The sequence below is a fragment of the Sorex fumeus genome, unplaced genomic scaffold (assembly GCF_029834395.1).
Source record: "Sorex fumeus unplaced genomic scaffold, SorFum_2.1 ptg000129l, whole genome shotgun sequence".
Lineage (NCBI taxonomy): Eukaryota > Metazoa > Chordata > Mammalia > Eulipotyphla > Soricidae > Sorex > Sorex fumeus.
In genome coordinates, this window is record NW_026606186.1 from 12,590,079 (window position 1) to 12,602,354 (window position 12,276).

A 12,276-nucleotide genomic window follows, 5' to 3' on the forward strand; every position below is an offset into this window, starting at 1 on the left:
CACCAACTGCCCCCGGTGCCGTATAATCCCATCAACAGCCAAGACCCAGAGACTATAAACCCAGCTCTTGGAAGTGCACGGCCGCAACATCTTATTATCTACTTCTTACTCTGGAGAAAAAAATACCAACTCCCAGAACCGCGCAGCCGCATTTTCGGCCGCGTGACATCTTATTATGACATCTTTTTATCTCATTCCTACTTTGGACAAACTGGCAGGCTACCGAATGTAGCCTGCTCACACGGCAGAGTCTGGCAAACTCCCCGTGGCGTACCCAATATGCCAAATACCAGTAACAATGATGGGTCTCATTCTCCTAAAGAGCCTTGAATATAATCTCAGGGCTAGGATGAACGAGACGTTATTGGGGCCTGCTCGAGGCAATTGACGAATAACAGGATGGTCGTGATACTCTGGAGAACCTGGTAGGCTACCAAAAGTATTCTGCCTACACAGCAGAGTCTGGCAAACTCCCCGTGGCATATTCAATATGCCAAAAACCAGTAACAATGATGGGTCTCATTCTCCTGACCCTCGAAAGTGGCACTTTCTAAAATCTTAGGGGTAGGATGAAGGAGATGTTACTGGTGCCTGCTCGAGGCAATCAATGAACAACAGGATGACAGTGACAGACAGTGAGTGATACCTGATCCAAATCTAAAACTTACCATCCAAACATTCTAATTTCCCATGATAGAAATGGCTTTCATTATTATATTAAAAACAATTTCCCATTTATTTAGTTCTTTCATTTAGTTTCTAAAATTTGAATTTATATGATACAGTCTTGACTTAGCACTGCATTCAAAAGAATATAGGGCATCAGTAAGAACTTATTATATGATTTTAAATATTTCCTGAAGGATTTCAGAGAAGATCAAACAGAATATTCTTTTTCCATGACTAAACCAAGAGGTTTTCTTACCTATTTCTTTTCCACTCTTCTTCCCTTACTCTAAGTAAATTTTAACTTCTTCTAACTGAAATTAATACTGATAGCAGGAAACAAAGTAATCTAGGCAAAAATTGACCTCAAAAGGTTGAAATATGTAAGAAGATGAGGGGCCCGGGTGGTGTGGGGAGGGGAAGATCTATGGGGGTTTTGTTTGTTTGCTTATTTGTTTGTTTTTATTTTGGGGCAACACCAGGCTTACTCCTGACTCTGCATTTAGGAATTCTGCCAGTATTTCGGGGATGTTATGGAATGCTTCGCTGGAATAAACTGGGTGAACCCAATGGAAGGTAAACATCCTACCTGTTGTACTATTGTTCTGGGCACAAAGATCTATGGTTTATTGATTTATTTATTCTTAAATTTATGTTAGGGAAAGGTAGATAATAACATTTACAAATCAATTACTTAGTTCTGGTTTGGGGGTTTTGGGTTTTTTTTTTTTTAGTTTAAACCCAGCTATGATCAGAACTGACTCCTGACTCTGCTGAGGCATCACTCCTGGTGGGCTTTGGAAAACATATGGGGTGCTAGGGATTGGGCCCACCTTTGTGTGTGCAAGAAAATTTCTCTACGTCTTTTACTATTGGTCTGGCCTTTCATTTACTAATTTATTATTCTTTTATTCTTATTCTTATTATTTTACTCCTCTAGATCCCTATCATTTATGTTGAGCCAAGTGAGAGGGAGACAAATTGATTATTCCTGAAGTTGTGAAATTCTAAAGCTTAATGAATAAAGAAGTTTGACATCAGAGAAGCATTTATTTTCAGATAGAAGTAGATGCTCAGACTTATGTTTACCTACACTTACCAGAAGGACTTTTGTTTGATCTTCCCTTCTCCTACCCCCACTGGCTTGGTGGCACTGGCCTCCTTATCTCACAGGATAGGATAGCTTTGTCCTTCTTTTCTCTGCTTGAGCTCTCCCCCTTTATACAACTTATCTACCTATCTATCTATCTATCTATCTACCTATCTATCTACTTACCTATCTATCATCAGTCTACCTATAATTCTGCTCTCCATTTTAACTTAAAGATCCTGTGTGGACGAAGACTTTTAAGAAGCAGATGCAAAGATAGAATAAAACAAGTTAAGAAATATTTCAGGAAAATTACTTTCATGAGAAAATGGTAAAGCTTCTGCCAAAAAAGAGCTTTGGAGTATATGGGGTGGGGGATGGAGGGTGATAATAGAAGTAAGGTCTGTTGCTGTGATGTAGTTCTGACTGTGAATGAAGATCTGGGGGAAGCAAAAGAGACTGAGAAAACTATAACAAACTAGGGCCAGAATACAGTTGGCAACACATTTATTTTGTATACAACTGACTCTAATTTGATCCCTGGTCCCTTGAGCACCACCGGAAGTAAGCTCTGAGCACAGCTGAGGTGACCTCCCCAAACAAACATATAAAAGACATTAAGTAGATTATAATTCTAAGGGATTTATGAACTCTTGATTCTAGGAATTTCGGGGCCTTGTTGTTTATTAGTAGATTCAAACATCTCTCAAGCATTAGGATCCCTGACATGCCATGTCACTAACTAGTAATAGCTAATGCAATGAGTGGCCAACATTTTAAAAGGAAAATAGAATTTGGAAAATGGCACCCATTTGGAGATATGAATCCTATACTCATGGTTCCCACATACCATCTCTCTTCATTTTCAATCTTCTCCTGTTTCATTTTCTTAGATCTGTCAGCATTGATAGTCTATTATTTATTCATTTATCATGTTTCACTACTGGACTGTGAGTCTTGTGAAAACAAAACAATTGTTTATCTTCATGGTCCAAATTATGCATCAGGCACATAGTAGGTAGTGATGAAATACAATGGTCTCGTTAAGTGCAACAGAATCAATTGACAAATAAGTCATTGCTGATACCAAACTAAAATATTTTCCTGGGATCCTATGACCTTCTCTGGTTTATTTCTGGAAATCTCTTTCCTTTATTATGATATGTAGTCTCATCTCTTAACAACTGTTTTGTTGCTTTCTATTCACCTTGCAATCCAATACAGACTCTAAAATTCTTAATTAGCCTGATTATGTTACAACTAAACCCAAATCTCAATTTATGCCAGTCAGTGGAGCTGACCTAATGATAAACTTTGAATGAATTGTAACATTTATAAATGCTTACTTCTAAATGAATAGCATTATAGATCACTCATTCTTTGTGCTTAAGTGTGGAGTGAAGACTTTCTAGCCCAGTTAATGATCCAGTTCTTTCATTTCGTCCTGATATTTTACATCTATCCAAACCTTTCTGGCTATTTTAAAGATTTACATTACTTACAATTTAGACATTAACAGGATATTCTTTGTCTCTGTAGATTTCTAAGTCATTTAGACTGTGCAGAAAGTCTATATCACTTACATTTCTTTCCCTCCAGTTCCTATTAATTATTTCTTTCCCATAAGATTAAAAACTTTATGAAGTAAGAGACTAGAGCTAGTACTAACTTTCCACATTTACAGAAAGTGAAATATGTGTAAAGTGAAAAGTATATGTACCAGATACATATTGTGCTATTGCTAAACTTTGACTTCTTATCAGAATCTGCAATTTTCTGATATTCTTTGTGTATGTAATTTTCCTTATGTTGCCACTGGCATGATTAATTTTGAATGTTGAGATGCAGCCTTAAAATATTTCACTGAAGTTATTTGATTTCTCATTTGATATATTTATGAATTTATTTTAAAATATGACTGATAATATATTATGCCTATCAATGACCTTTGTATTTGCTATACTCAGATGATTTCTCCTAAAGACAAAATCAACCATTATAATGAATTTTAATTTTTCCTTTAGAACAGATTCTTTTTGTTTGTTTGTTTCTTCGCTTTTGGGTCACACCAAACAAATTCTTTCTTGTTTGTTTGTTTGTGAGCCACACCTGAAAGGGATTATTTCTTCTCTGCATTCAGGAATCATGCCTGGCAGTACTGGGGGAACATATGGGATGCCCTGGATAGACCCCAGGTCAGCAGCATGCAATGCAAACACCACCTAACCAATGTATTATTGCTATGGTTCCCCAGAATAAATTTTAACCAATTTATTTCCTGCTGTCTTTGATCTTTATGAACTTATCTTAAGTTATTCATGTACATAATTTATGATTCCACATCTATTCTAGAATTTTAAGTTTATCTCTAGGATTTCTTTTTTCTTTGTTTATGGTCACATCCAGGGTGGAGCAATAGCACAGAGGGTTGGGTATTTGCCTTGTGTATGGCAGACTGTGCTGACCTGGGTTCGATTCCTCCACCCCTCTCGAAGAGCCCACCAAACTACCCAGAGTATCTTGCCCACATGGCAAAGACTGGCAAGCTACCCATGACATATTTGATATGCCAAACACGGTAACAACAATTAACACAATGGAGACATTACTGGGCTCACTTGAGCAAATTGATGAACAGCGGGAGAACAGTGCTACAGTGCATGATCACACCCAACAGTTCTCAGGAGTTACTTCTATCTGGATTCTTCTGATGGTGTTCACGAGACTATGGGATGCTAAAGTTCAAATCTTTCATCCAAAGAATATTCTCAGTCCTTTGAGCTCCATCTCGGGCCTAGTAGTAATTTTCTAATGATCCCCCTCCCCTCTTCCCCTCAATCTGATTGACCCCTGAATGTATTTCAGGTTTCAGCTTAAGCTGTTTTCATTCTGATTAGATGATTTCATTCTGATTTCTCCACCCAAACTATTTTACACTCTCTTTATCTGGAGTCCCATAATAGCCTTTATTTTTTAAATCATTGGATATTGCACACTGTGTTACAATTAACTGAATGTATTTCACAAAACTTCTTGGAGAGCCTGGCAAGTTACTGAGAGTATTTTGTCCGCACGGCAAAGCCTGGCAAGCTACCTGTGACTTATTTGATATGTCAAAAACAGTAACAACAGTCTCACAATGAAGATGTTACTGGTGCCTGCTTGAGCAAATCGACGAACAATGGGAGGACAGTGCAGTGCTATGTCACAAAAGGTCAAGTATCACATCTGCTTTATAATACTCTTGGGAATTGCAGAATATCTCATAGTCAATAGATATTTATTGTAGAAAGGAGATAGGAGGATGGAATTAAAGAAAGGAGAAATAAAAGGTGAATTCAGACAATGGGACTGTGGAGTTATCTTAGGAGTTAAGGCATATGCCAAGCATGCAGCCAACCCCAGTTTCTCTCTCAGCACCACATGGTTCCCTTGGACCACTGCCAGGTACAGTCCTGGAGAACCTCAAGCACCGCCAGAATGGCTCAAGTAATCCCGCGCACTCCAGAACCTGAACAGTACTGTGACCTTGAATTAAGATCAAGAATGACCAGGAATAATTCCTAGACCTCCTGAGCATTCGTTAGACGGCAAAAAGGAAAAGAGAAAGAAAAGACAGTGACAACCAAAGATAGTTGCTTATGCCAAGTTCCAAGTCATCAAACCAAGCCTTAAATAGTTTCAGTTCTCATAGAAATGAAATCTTAAACCAGTTAGCACTGGGTAGGCCAACTGAGAGTTAGACACTTGTCATTTCCTAAAGGAAACTAACAGACATAACCACCTACTTTCTCCATTAGTATAACATGCTTCGTATCACCTCATCAGCCTGAAACACTTTCATTTTGTCCAACTCCCTAAACTTCCTTCTATCTGCTACAGCAGATGCTTCCTCCCTCAAACTGGTTTTTGCTCAAAAAACTCTTAAAATTTTCAATATGCCTCAGTTTATGTAGAAGAACTGATACCAGCTTTGGCAATAAAGAAGATCCCAGAAGGCACCAAGGAGCCACAGGACAGGAGTCTACTGAGCCCCTGAGATTACTGTTTTCCTGTCATCTTTGCAGTAGTCCAGTCCCTCTGGTATCTCCCTCCGCTGCTTCTGTGTTCGTTAAAAGAATTATCAAACTAGTCTGGGAACCTATCAGAGTAGGAGCTGGATCTAACTTAGAGACCAAAGAGGGCTCGGAATCAATCTAGAATCCCACTTGGAAAGTGGACATCAAAACAAGGCTGGTGGAAAATTAGATTAGTTTCTATTAAAGAACAATGTTTTCTTGGAGCATTGATCTGTTTTTGTTAAGAAAGTGTTTTTTCCTTCGCCTGTGTTTTCCTCTATGAGTCACAACTGGCTTTATGTTTAGAGTTGCTCCGAGCAATGGTCCAGGGACCATGTTGGTGCTGAGGATCAAACTCAAGTTTCCCGAATGCCAAGTTTAGTATTCCAACCCCTGAGACATCACCCAGTCCTATAGAATGTTGCTTTGTTGTTGTTGTTATTGTATATTATTATTAACTATATTAATAATATATTATATAACACATACACATAATATATTATATTATATTAAGAATTATTATATAATATACATTATATTGGAGTATTATGTTTCACTCAAATGAGAGAAAGAATCTAGGGTTCCGACCTCCGTCGATGGTCAAGAATCAGGGACGCTGTCTTGTTTGCCAAGGTGTGGAAAATCAGATGGGCTGGACACGTAATGAGATTTGGAGATGACCGCTGGACTAGAGCTGTTACTGACTGGATTCCAGGGGACATCAAAAGACCGCGTGGCTGCCCACCTACAAGATTGTCAGACTTCTTCATCAAGACCCTGAATGATCAGTTTGAGGCTATTCATGTTCCTAAAATGAACAGACGCCATTGGACTACACTAGCACACGACAGGGACGAATGGAGGCGTTACTGGCGCCCACTAGAGCAAATCGATGATTAACGGGAAGTCAAGTGATCAAGTGATATTATATGTAATATATAGAGCAATAGCACAGTGGGTGGGGCATTTGCCTTGCACACGGCCAATCTGGGTTAGATTCCTCCGACCCTCTTGGAGAGCCTGGCAAGCTACGAAGAGTATCCCACTTGCACGTCAGAGCCTGGCAAGCTCCCCGTGGCATATTCAATATGCCAAAAACAGTAACAAGTCTCACAACGGAGACGTTACTGGTGCCTATTCAAGCAAATCAATGAACAACGGGAGGACAGTGCTGCTATTATTATTATTATTATTATTATTATTATTATTATTACTACTACTATACTCGTTTCCCTTCTCCCTTTCTCCCTTCCTTTCCTTTCATCATGGTGTTTGTTTGTGTGTGTGTGTGTGTGTGTGTGTGTGTGTGAATCTAGACCATACCCACCTGCCTGACTATAGTGCTCACACATCTCAGTTGCGGTGCTTGTTAAGAGCACCATCCTTTATTAGCGGTGCTTCACAGGTGTTTGGCAGGTAAGGGACTCCATTTAGTCGAGGTGCTTGGACATATCTAGCTGAAGTTGGCACCTAAGTTACTGCAGTATTCCCAGGCATGCTTCCTAGGCATTCAACTCACTGGCCAGGAGGTGTGCACAGACTTTCTCAGCTGTGATCACCATATATAAGTTATCCTTAAGCTGAGAGTGCTCACACATAACTGATTGCAGTGTAACTGGAAATATTCCTATGGTGCCAGGGACCAAAGACAGCAGAGCTGCCAAGCACAAACAAGAGTCATTGAGACCAGCTCCAAGGACTGAACTCACAGCTCACAAGGCAGGTGCTCTAAATTACTCAGCTAGGGGCTGGAGCAATAGCACAGCGGGTAGGGTGTTTGCCTTGCACGCAGCCGACCTAGGTTCGATTCCCAGCAATCCATATGGTCCCCCAAGCACCGTGAGGAGTAATTTCTGAGTGCATGAACCAGGAGTAACTCCTGTGCATCGCTGGGTGTGACCCAAAAAGCAAAAATAAATAAATAAATAAATTTCTCTGCTATTTTCCCAAACACTATGAAAGAAAATGTTGTTTGTTTTAACTGTTGGGATAATCTATTCTGGAAGCAAAACATTTGTGTGTGTGTCTTCGTCAACAAATTCACTGTGATTCACAATGTCTTCTTTTGATCTTTGACAACTTAAGGAAAACCAATATTTTCAACATTAAAACAGCTAAGTTCTGTTTGCAACTACAAAACCTGTCTTTCTTTCTTTTTTTATTTTTTACCATAAATCATATTTATAGCCTAGAGGTCTGAAAACCGGGATTTGTTGAGTAGTGAGAGCAAAAAATGGGATAGAGCTGGATTGTAGAACTTCCAGCTAGTCTTGAAGACTTGCTTGGTGAACACATGTGTGGATATGTGTGTGGAAACCCATGCATTGGAGTTAGAATATTAATTAGAATATTAAATAGATATCTAGGACTAGGGTGGGGCAAGTGTATTCGTCCCTTTGGGGTTTGAGTAGAAAAAAAAGAACCACAGAGACACTTAAAACATCCCTAAAACTAGAGATACAAAGGAAGCCAAGCCCAGCTGTACCTTTTGCTACTAATAAATGAATGAACACAGATAGGCAGGGAATGGGTGCAGCTTGAGTCTCTGGGGATATTTCTGAGATTTTTTTTTTGTCTCCCTATCCTCAAGATAGTTTTAGGTGGAAACTACATCCACCAACCCAGAGAAGACTAATATAGCACTGGTACTGGGACACACATAACACATTTCTGGTGCACAGCTTTGCTTTACAGATGCCCTCTCTGGATATTAATGCTCGCAGAGTTCAGATGGATGAATGGGCATAGATAGTAGAGTTTTTTTAGATTACTCTATTATCTAGGTTCTAACATTTTCCATGTCCCTCCATAGGGAATGCCCCCCCTGTGCAACCATCCCTGCAGCACTATTCATTGTCTGGGACCTCCCAAAGTGGTATCAGGCAGCCAGACAACCTCATTGACTCAAGACTATTTTCATCACCCGGACACGTTGTATCCAATGACAATTTACCACATGTCGTTAATATATTTGTTATATTTTGTTGGCTGAATGTGAAAGTTCATCAGCAAGCCTGCACACAGTGAAAACATATTGAAATGAGCATTATAGATCTGTCAGGCTGCAGTTTATGGCCTTTTCTCAGTATTACTCTGTAAGTAAAACAAGCCCTGATTGAGTCGGCAGCCTCCTGGGTACTCATTTGCCAAAGTGTGGGGAATTTTAATGCTAAGTTTATCGCCTGCATTCAGCAGGCAGGGTGTGTGGGGGGTGGGAAGTGGGCAGATTGCTTGGACTTAGGGGTATTATAGACCAGCCTGTGAGTTCCACAGCACCAGGAAAGAAGCTTTCAGTGGTGCTCGCCTCTTATCTTTTTATCGTCTTATAGATTTTGAAGATGTTGTGTCCTGGAGTTTTAATACTCTGTTTGCAAATCCTCCTTTTATAACCTTGCACTGATATGCAATGGAAAAGAGAGAAGAAAAAAAGAAATATTCATTGAGGAATGACACTGCTGAAAAAAATAAAACCATAAAGGCAAAAGGGGAGAGAGATTTATTAAAATCCTAGTTACTGAACATGATTGATAGAAATAGCCTTACACCTCTCCTCCTTCGCAGTTAACTTCCATGAAGAGGTCAGGCTCCCTCCCTGGGGACTTGCATTTTCCCAACAGGACTTCTTAGATGTTGATGCTGTCTGAAGGGATTACAAAGCTTTGTAAATCCAAATTAATGCACTAGAAAAATGAATTTTGGAAACAAGATTTCTGGTCCTTCTTTTAGGCAAAGCAGAGGAAGCATGAAATGCAAAGAGCGTATTGCTACCCAAGGGAAGAGATCGGCGGCTCTGATTTTAGAAGATTTAGAAAATTTTCAGCAGGCGGTTCCAAGAGGTTGCCCTGACTCAGATTCAGGTATTATTAGTATTAACAGATAGTTATCTCATAGTAGCAATGCCAATTACTCCCATTTATTCATCCTCAGCAGGAAGACTTATCCGCTGTTTTTTCTTTGAGCAGGCACTTGGTATTCTAGGAGTTGGAATCTATTTCTCATTCCAGCAGTGTACAGCTGTAGGTCACCTGGCTAACGCTGGGGCCATTCCACATTCTAGAAGCATGAAGCTGTGGTCATTTGGCATTCTAGAGGCATCCCGAAGCTGCAGGTCATTCATTATGCCAAGGTTAGTTTGTCAGCCTGCAGAGCCCAGAGCCTTATGCTAGTTGAGACTGGAAACCCACAAAGATATAAGTCCACTGATGTCAGAAGGACAGAGATGGAAAGAAGAGATAAAATAAAATCAATTGCAAGGAATTCTAAGCGGGTTCTTAGTGTGCTAAGAAAAATATGTGATGACCATATATTCAAATACGGAGATTTGGGGAGAGGGGAGAAAGAAAAATTAAAATGTAATTCAGATTTTAAAAATAGATTTCTGTGGCAGAGAGAAGAGCTAATCGGTAAAGTTCCTGTCTCAGAGGTATCAGGAATCTCTTCTTTACACCATCCTCAAGCCAAGTGCCATCCCAGCAGCAGTGTCACTGAGTCAAAATCAGTGGCTCTGTAGACTCTCAGAGTCACAGTGGAGTAGGAGGTTGTTGTGTTGAAATCTAGTATGTGTAAATACAACAAAAGTCTTCAAGTACCAAAGCCAAGTGATTACAATAACACAAGGACTCACAACAACAAAGAAAAGGCGAAACATACTTAATGAATTTCTGTTTTCATTAAGAAATGGAATATAACAAATGATAAAATATGCTTCTAAAACCAATAAAAATGGCTTTAAATCATGGCTCTGCTCTACATTAATTGTATTAAATTGAATCTCTATTTAACCCTGTAAATATTAAGTTCATAATCCATTCTAAAAGGGGTTAGTGAGACTATTTTAGGATAAGATAATGTCCTTCCTTAAAAGTGTTTGGCACAATCCAAGCGTCAAAGAAAACACTTCAAAATATTTATGGTGCTATTGCTTCTGCTATCAGTACTGCTGGAGTTAATTGGGATGTGCTTGGACAGAAGGGGTTTATGCTACATTTTAAAATATATCATTGCTGGCCCACCTCACCGCGCCACCACCCTCCTCTGCAGGTTTGTGGGGGAGCCGGGGAGCGTGTCCCTTTCCAGCACTTTGTGTGTGCACACCTTACCCCCCTCCAGGTCCCCACTGCTGGACAGTCAGAGGAAACTTTGGGGAGCACCTGCCTGAGTTCCACCCGACTTCCCGCCACTTCCTCGCAGCACCTGCCTCCTCTGCAGTTTCCTAGGTCAGCGAGTCCCTGGGACTGGTGGGACTGTGGCCTCCACCCTAGGCGGCGTGGTCTTCTCAAAAGTGGACATGGCTTCTGTGTGGCAGGTGCACACTCTTTTTTTTTTTTTGCCTTCTATACTATTTTCTTTTTTTTTATTAGTGAAACACCATGAGGTACAGTTGTAGATTTACAATTTTTTGTGCTTGGGTTTCGATTATACAATGATCAGATACCCATCCCTCCACCAGTGCCCATTTTCCACAACCATGGATAATATCCCCCCCCACCCCCATCCCCCATCCCCCCCTTCCTCTGAGGCAGGACAATCCCCTGTGTTCTCTCTCTCCTTTTGGGTGTTGTGGTCTGCAAAAGAGGCATTGAGTGGCAAACATGTTCAGTCCATAGTCTACTTTTGACATGCATCTCCCCTCCTGGGAGGATCCTCCAAACACCCTTTATTTGGTGCTCCCTTCTCTATCTGAGCTGCCCTTTCCTCTAGAATGCCCGACTAGCCACTAAGCTATGGAGTAATTCTCCTGGTGCTGATCTCAGCTATTCTTGGGTATTAATCTCATATTTTGTTACTTTATATCCCCCAGATGAATGCAATCTTTCTGTGTCTATCCCTCTCTTTCTGACTCATTTCGCTTAGCATGATACTTTCCATGTTGTACCACTTGTATGTAAATTTCATGACTTCAAATTTTCTAACAGCTACATAGTACTCCATTGTGTAGATGTACCAAAGTTTCTTTAACCAGTCATCTGTTCTTGGGCATTCAGGTTTCTTCCAGTTTCTGGCTATTGTAAAGAGTGCTGCAATGAACAAACAAGTGCAGATGTCACTTCGACTATACATTTTTGCCTCTCTGGGATATATTCCCAGGAGTGGTATTGCTGGGTCAAATGGGAGCTCAACTTCTAATTTTTTGAGAATCGTCCATACTCTTTTCCAGAAGGGCTGAACCAGTCGACATTCCCACCAACAGTGAAGGAGTGTCCCTTTCTCGCCACATCCACGCCATCATCGGTTGCTTTTGTTCTTTTGAATGTGGGCCAGTCTCTGAGGTGTGAGATGGTATCTCATTGTGGTTTTGATCTGCATCTCCCTGATGATTAATGATGTAGAGCATTTTCTCATGAGGTGCACACTCTTAACTCATAACCCAGCCTTTCTCACCTAATTCTGTGGAAAAAGTACTGGCCGCCTCAACCACAATCTGACAATAATCTACTGGCGTACTCCAATTCCAACAAAAGA